The 6,000-nt window shown below is 36.4% G+C and overlaps 1 non-coding gene across 1 annotated transcript; it reads left to right on the top strand.

Annotated features, from left to right (window-relative positions):
* Positions 1 to 2,891: 2,891 nt before the first annotated feature.
* On the top strand, positions 2,892 to 2,998 carry LOC136204388 (small nucleolar RNA R71). Its single transcript, XR_010675230.1, has one exon. It is a non-coding gene; the product is annotated as a small nucleolar RNA R71 (small nucleolar RNA).
* Positions 2,999 to 6,000: the final 3,002 nt, after the last annotated feature.

The following is a 6,000-nucleotide window of genomic DNA, read 5'->3' as shown; positions in this document are numbered from 1 at the left end:
AAATATATGCCCCAAACATCAAATATTTCACATACGGCGATGTTGTTCAAGGGCATAGTGTTTCTGGCCGAGATGTTACCTATTCGCTAGCATTCATTACATTCCTTCACAAACCTCTGAGCATCTTTGTAAATGGAGGGCCAAAAAAATCCTGCCTGAAATACCTTGGCAGCTGTTCTGTTGGCTCCAAAATGGCCGCCTGACTCAGATGAGTGGCATTGATGCAAAATTCGTTCTCCTTCTTCATGGCTCACACATCTCCGAATAAGCTAATCTGCACATAGTTTAAATAAGTAGGGTTCCTTCCACACGTAATATTTCATGTTAGCAAAAAAAAATCCTCTTTTTATTAGTTGAGTAATTAAAGGGTTTAATTTTGCAAGCCATAAAATTTGCTATATCAGCAAACCAAGGAAGATGAGAGATAACAAATAGGTGTTTGTCAGGAAAAGTGTCCAGGATGTCTGGCTGTTCCCTTTCTGTTATGGCTTCAATTCGGGATAAATGGTCTGCAGCTAAGTTCTCAGATCCCTTCTTGTCTCTTATCTCAAGATCAAATTCTTGGAGCAGTAGCAACCATCTGATCAAACGAGGCTTGGCATCCTTCTTGGTGAACAGGTACTTCAATGCAGAGTGGTCCGTGTATACTGTTACCTTTGACAATAGAAGGTATGACCTTAATTTATCAAAAAGCATATACTACTACGAGCAGTTCCTTCTTAGTGGTGGTGTAATTTTGTTGGGCCTCGTTCAGTGTTTTGCTAGCATAATAAATGGGTTTGAATTTCTTCTCAATCCTTTGTTCGAGAACATCTCCAACACTCATGTCACTAGCATCACACATGAGTTCGAACGGAATACTCCAGTCTGGTGCAATCAGATAGGAGAATTGACAAGCTTCGCCTTTAGCTGTTAAAAAACTGTCATACACTATTCATCAAATTTGAATTACACTCCCTTGTGAAGCAAAGTAGACAATGGTTGAGCGGTCTTTGAAAAATCATTGATAAATCGACGGTAAAATCCAGCATGCCCAATAAAACTTCGGATGTCTTTAACAGAATTGGGAGGAGCGAGCTTTTCAATCACTTCTACTTTGGCTTTGCCTACTTCCATACCTTTACTTGAAATTTTGTGGCCTATCACAATGCCTTCGGTTACCATAAAGTGGCACTTTTCCCAGTTCAAGACCAACTGTGTATCCTTGCATCTTTCCAAAACAGCCTCTAAATTTTGCAAATATGATTGAAAAGTCATACCGTAAACGGAGAAGTCGTCCATAAAAATTTTGACTGTGTTTTTTCAATCATGTCGTGGAAGATAGCCATCATGCATCTCTAGAAGGTTGCAGGGGCATTACACAGCCCAAAAGGCATTCTTTTGTAAGCGAATGTCTCGTAAGGGCATGCAAAAGTTGTATTTTATTGGTCCTTAGTGTAGATTTGAATCTGATTGTAACCTGAATAGCCGCCTAGGAAGTAGTAGAATTGATAACCAACCCGTCGCTCTAACATTTGATCCATAAATGGCAATAGGAAATGATCCTTTATGGTTGCCTCATTCAGCTTTCTGTAGTCGATGCACATGCACCATCCAATGACTATTCGCGTCGGAATGAGCTCATTCTTCTCGTTTAGGCGCACAGTTGTGCCTCCCTTCTTCGGAACAACCTGAACTGGGCTAGTCCAAATGCTATCTGAAATAGAGTAAATTATCCCAGCATCAATCAGCTTTATCACTTCTGCCTTGACCACATCCTTCATATGTGGGTTAAGTCTCTGTTTTGGCTGAACAATTGGTCGATGATCTTCTTCCATCAGGATTTTATGCATGCAAATCGTAGGGCTAATTCCCTTGATGTCTTCTATCTTCCAAGCCAAAGCCTCTTTAATGTGTCTTAGGATGGTGAGCAACTGTTCCTTTTGTTCCTTAGTCAAAGTGGCTGAAATAATAACTGATCGGCTGTTTGGTGGATCTAGGAAGGCATACTCCAAGTGAGCTGGCAAGGGTTTTAGCTTTGGGCATCTTAACTCTTCTTCTGGATTATGATCAGGTGCTGCTTCTTCTCTTTCAGGATCGTGTTCAACAAATTCTCCGGTTGTCACATCGAGAGTTTCAACATCGAACAACTGTTCAAGCTCTACAGCTTTCTCCCTTTCTTCCTGTTCCTACAAAATAGATTGTTTGTTCCTTGTATCTAGGAAATAACAAGCATCATCAGAGGCAGAAGTATAACGAACAGCCTCGTGCATTTTAAACACACCCTCTTCATTATTTATTTTCAAAATTAGATGCCCACTATGCACATCTATCACTGCTCTACCAGTAGCAAGAAAGGGTCATCCAAAGATGATTGGGACTTCCAGATCTTCAACTATGCCCATGATTACGAAATCAACAGGCAGGATGAAATTTCTAACCTTAACTAACACATCTTCCACTATTCCCTTAGGATACCGATAGGGATTGGGTGGTTGTCTTACAATGAAGTCACATTATTCCTTCCTTGATGCACCTGGCTTGATTCTTGGGCAGTCGATGGGTCTGTGAGGACCATTGCAGAAATCGCATCCATCTTGTGGTGGCACTTCATTTTGAACAGGTGCTTGTGCTTGAATAGCAGAGACGTTCATTTTTTCCCACAATCTTGACTAGCTGGTCCATTTGAGCGGACAGTTTGGTTATAGCACCATTGATTGAATCATTGGATATTCTCTTCCCATCACTCCTCACTGAGTGCCAATTGTAGCGTATTGACTACTTTCTCAATCAACTCATACAAGGCTTGGGGTTCAAGCTCTTCAAGATTTCCATTCGTAACTGACTCAATTTGGATCTTATACACGTTAGTCACCCCATTGTAGAAGTTTTGCACTTGCATCCACATGGGTATTCCATGGTTGGGGACTCCTCTCAGCAGCTCCTTATACCTCTCCCATGCTTCTGATAACAATTCGTCCTCTTCTTGAAAGAAATGAGAAACCTCATTTCTAAGCTTGATTGCTTGCCTTGGGGGAAAATATTTCATCAGAAACAGGGTGGCCATTTCCTCCTAAGTAGTAATCGAACCTGGTTGCAAGTTCTTTATGTTGGGGTTTAGTGTCCTATAGACAATTGTTCCAGGATATAAACCTAATGTAAATGAATTGTTCTTTATATCATTTGTTTTAAGAAGATATGGTTTCATAACTGTATAAAGGCAACCTCCTTTAAAGAACTAAATAAGTCTAATAAAAGGAAATCCCTGAGTTTATTTAAAGTGATTATAAAGTGTTCATACAAGCATGAAGTGAGACGAAACATTATAATAAACTAATAAACTTAAAGCCACCCCAAGTCAAGTGATATGTTTTGAATAGGGATTGACATAACACTGTTGAGACTTGCATGTGACAATGTTTTCTGTCGAGACAGAGAGCTGATCTCACAAGCTTCAGATATGCAGATATCTAGACAGTTACATGGATCCAATGAATGGAGTTCATTAGGATTGGGGACCCGACTTGAGATAACAGGATGGGTAGATTTATCCTTGTCACTTGTTCATCTCATTGGTATTAATAGGTATAAGTAATCCTAAGACTCAAAGGAATGTTACTTAGTGATTCTAGATTATGGAATGTGATACTTTGATCCTGTTGTAACACAATCCATAACAGGGATGACTCTGGAGTGTGTACGGCAGACGTTGGGCATCACAGGAAGTAATTGCAGGATAGTTATACATTGGATTGAGCATTTGTCACTCCTGATAAATGGGAGATACGTCCAAGGATCGCTTGTGGAAGACTTAACTCTAAATCCTTGCAAAGTGATAGCTTAAGACTTGAAATGCAGATTTCACTTAACCTATCTAATTGGAGTTAACTCGGTCTGTACAAGTAAAACGAACGTCTCGCTATATGTGACTTGACATTGTCCATAGTCATAAGATTCAGTTCAAAGATGTAGTTGACAAAGGATCGAATTATACTGTAACTAATATGGAAAGGTCAACGGTGGAATCAACATGTCTTCTTATAGCTCTAGGGGAATGTTTCGGATCTGCCAATCACAGTTCGCGCACTCATTCCGTTATACAAAGATTAAATATAATTCTGAGAAAATTAATTTAATAGTTGTATACGGCTAGAAGCAATAAGAACCTAATGGGTCACACATAAGACTTGGAACAAAAAGAGGAATGGATGTTAATTAATAGATGGAAGCCCAATATAAAGGCCCAAATAATAAAAAGGGGAAATACATGTATTATATATATACATGTGAGAATTAATTTATTTTAGTCAATTATGATTAGATTATAATTGTGGATAAATTAATTATGGAATAATTAAGTTAGAAGATTTAAAGTGATTAAATTACTTCTAAATATTATTCTACCAAACAACCTAATATTATCTTTATATTTAGATATAACTTTAGATAATATTTATGAAGTTTTTATTTTAGAATAAAACTATAAAGAAGTTATCTAAAACTATAGATAATATTTATGAAGTTTTTATTTTAGAATAAAACTGTAAAAAAAGTTATCTAAAACTATAGATAATATTTATGAAGTTTTTATTTTAGAATAAAACTGTAAAGAAGTTATCTAAAACCATAGATAATATTTATGAAGTTTTATTTTAGAATAAAACTCAAAAGAAGTAACCTAATTCTATCTAACTAAAGTTTAGATACCAGAGGCTATATATATTCTCCTTTATAGGTGTACTTGGTTAGTCCCTAATAGAGAGAGAATTTCGACCAGTCTATTGTAGAGGAAGAAATTGCTCCGCTCGCTTCCATTCTATTGATTTCATCTCTTTCTCTCATCCTTGATCTTGTGTTGATTACTTAGAGGCAATCTATCTTGATCGCTATTACTTGGTTGAGTTCTAATATCATTTGATTTATGTTTTGTTTTGTGCTCGTGAACTCAGATTAAGAGTTGAGGGCACTTCGCTTGCAACGGTAGATAGTTCATCAAAAGGTATTTCCTTCTATCTCTCTTTATATAAAATAACGATTAACGGATCTTGTTTTAAAAGAAATAGGTTAAAAAATTTATATTTCCGCTGCCAAATGTTTGCCTATTTTCCTTCAGTGGTATCAGAGCCTGCGTTAAATCCGTTATTTCATATATGAATGAGTGGGCTCTAATGGAACACATCAAATGGCATTGTCCAGAGATTTGTTCTCATCTTTAATCTGGGCTGGGTAACTCCGTTACCTTGGCAGAAGATTTTGGAAGATATAATTGGGGGCATGTATGGTTAGGTTCTATTTGTATACTTGGCGGCTTATCAATTTATCCGGTAAGCTTCTGGGAGCTCATGTAGCTCATGCTGGATTAATCGTATTCTGGGCCGGAGCAATGAACCCGCAGCCGTTTCCAGCTGTTGTTCCCCTCCCAAGGGCAGGTTACCTTGGACTTATGAACGAGTTAGAGGTCCTTCAAAGAAAGATGGCACTCTCTTTAGCTAATGGGCTAATTCGTTCTTGTTTGCGAAGTATTGGGTGCTCGTCTACTCTCGCCTCGGTGTTCAAAACACGGGTGGAAAAGGAAGAAGCTTAGCAATTAAAAGGTTTTTCAATCAGATTGAATAAATATTTATTGTTAGGATAATTAACAAAACTGTTTTGATTAATTAATTCTAAAGATAAATAAGTTTTAATTAATAGTTAATTAAAATTGATTATGCATATATTCCTAATTATTTTGATTGATAATCATTATAACAAAATCTATTAGTTTTATAGTTAGATTGATAAAAGTTAGTTTTATTGATTCTAAAGATAAAACAGAAAATCTTTAAAAGATTTTCTTCTTTTCTGAAAATCGTTTTAAAACCGTTTTAAATCTGATATATATATATATATATATATATATATATATATATATATATATATATATGTTTCAGAAATTAATAGTTTTCTGTTTTGATTATCGAATAAAAGAATTTATTTAAAAGTTTGGTTTACCTATTTGTAAATCAAAAGTGTTAAATGAAT

The sequence above is a fragment of the Euphorbia lathyris genome, chromosome 8 (genome assembly GCF_963576675.1).
Source record: "Euphorbia lathyris chromosome 8, ddEupLath1.1, whole genome shotgun sequence".
Taxonomy (NCBI): Eukaryota; Viridiplantae; Streptophyta; class Magnoliopsida; order Malpighiales; family Euphorbiaceae; genus Euphorbia; species Euphorbia lathyris.
This window is presented reverse-complemented; position numbering and strand designations above follow the sequence as displayed.